The sequence below is a fragment of the Arachis duranensis genome, chromosome 9 (assembly GCF_000817695.3).
Source record: "Arachis duranensis cultivar V14167 chromosome 9, aradu.V14167.gnm2.J7QH, whole genome shotgun sequence".
Lineage (NCBI taxonomy): Eukaryota > Viridiplantae > Streptophyta > Magnoliopsida > Fabales > Fabaceae > Arachis > Arachis duranensis.
In genome coordinates, this window is record NC_029780.3 from 37,473,476 (window position 1) to 37,475,249 (window position 1,774).

The window sequence follows — 1,774 nt, forward strand, 5'->3', positions numbered from 1 at the left end:
ATCACAATTTCGTCCACCAAGTTTTTGGCGCCGTTGCCGGGGATTGTTCGAGTATGGACAACTGACGGTTCATCTTGTTGCTTACATTAGGTAAATTTTCTTTTCAAAAATCTTTTTCAAAATTTTTCTTCTCTTTTTCATTTTTCTAACCATGTTTTTTGAAAAAAAAAATTAAAATAAAAATACAAAAAAAAATTAGAAAACCATAAAAATCAAAAATATTTTGTGTTTCTTATTTGAGTCTTGAGTCAATTTTTAAGTTTGGTGTCAATTGCATGCTTTTAAAATTTTTTCTTGCATTTTTCGAAAATCCATGCATTCATAGTGTTCTTCATGATCATCAAGTTGTTCTTGACAAGTCTTCTTGTTTGATCTTGATAATTTCTTGTTTTGTGTTGTTTGTTGTTTTTCATATGCATTTTTCGTTTGTTAGAGTCCATGCATTAAAGATTTCTAAGTTTGGTGTCTTGCATGTTTTCTTTGCATCAAAAATTTTTCAAAATTATGTTCTTGATGTTCATCATGATCTTCAAAGTTTTCAAAAATATGTTCTTGATGTTCATCATGATCTTCAACGTGTTCTTGGTGTTCATCTTGACATTCATAGTGTTCTTGCATGCATCTTGTGTTTTGATCCAAAATTTTCATGTTTTGGGTCATGATTGTGTTTTTCTCTCTCATCTTAAAAATTTCAAAAATAAAAAAATATCTTTTCCTTATTTTTCTCCAAATTTTCGAAAATTTGAGTTGACTTAGTCAAAAATTTTTGAAATTAGTTGTTTCTTACAAGTCAAGTCAAAATTTCAATTTTAAAAATCTTATCTTTTCAAAAATCTTTTTCAAAAATTATATCTTTTTCATTTTTTTCTATTTTTCGAAAATTTCAAAAATCTTTTTCAAAATATTTTTCAAAATCTTTTTCTTATCCTTATATCTAATTTTCGAAAACTCATTAACAATTAATGTGATTGATTCAAAAATTTGAAGTTTGTTACTTTCTTGTTAAGAAAGGTTCAATCTTTAAGTTCTAGAATCTTATCTTGAAGTTTCTTGTTAGTGGAGTAAGTAATTTTAAATTTAAAAATTAAATCTTTTTATCTTTTATGATATCTTTTTCAAAAATTTTATCTTTTTCAAAATTTGATTTCAAAATATCTTATCTAACTTCTTATCTTCTTATCTTTTTCAAATTTGATTTTAATATCTTTTTCAATCAACTAACTCTTTGACTTCTTGTTTGTTTCATATCTTTTTCAAAACCACCTAACTACTTTTCCCTCTCTAATTTTCGAAAATATCTCATCTCTTTTTCAAAAAATTCTTTTTGTTTTTAAATTTTAATTTTAATCTTATCTTATTTCTAATTTTCGAAAATTACTAACCCCTTTTTCAAAATTGTTTTCGAAATTCTCCCTCTCTTTTCTTGTTCTATTTAATTATTTAATTACTAACACTTCTCTTCACCCCTCTCCACCTAATATCCGAATCCCCTCTTCTGCTTTCTTTTCTCTTTTCTTTTTCTACTAACATAAAGGAATCTCTATACTGTGACATCGAGGATTCCTCTTTCTTTTCTTGTTTTCTTCTCTCTTTCATATGAGCAGGAACAAGGATAAAGGCACTCTTGTTGAAATTGATCCAGAACCTGAAAGGAATCTGAAGAGAAAATTAAGAGAAGCTAAATTACAATAGTCCAGAAACAACCTTTCAAAAATTTTCGAACAAGAGAAGGAGATGGTGGCCGAAAATAATAATAATGCAAGGAGAATGCTTG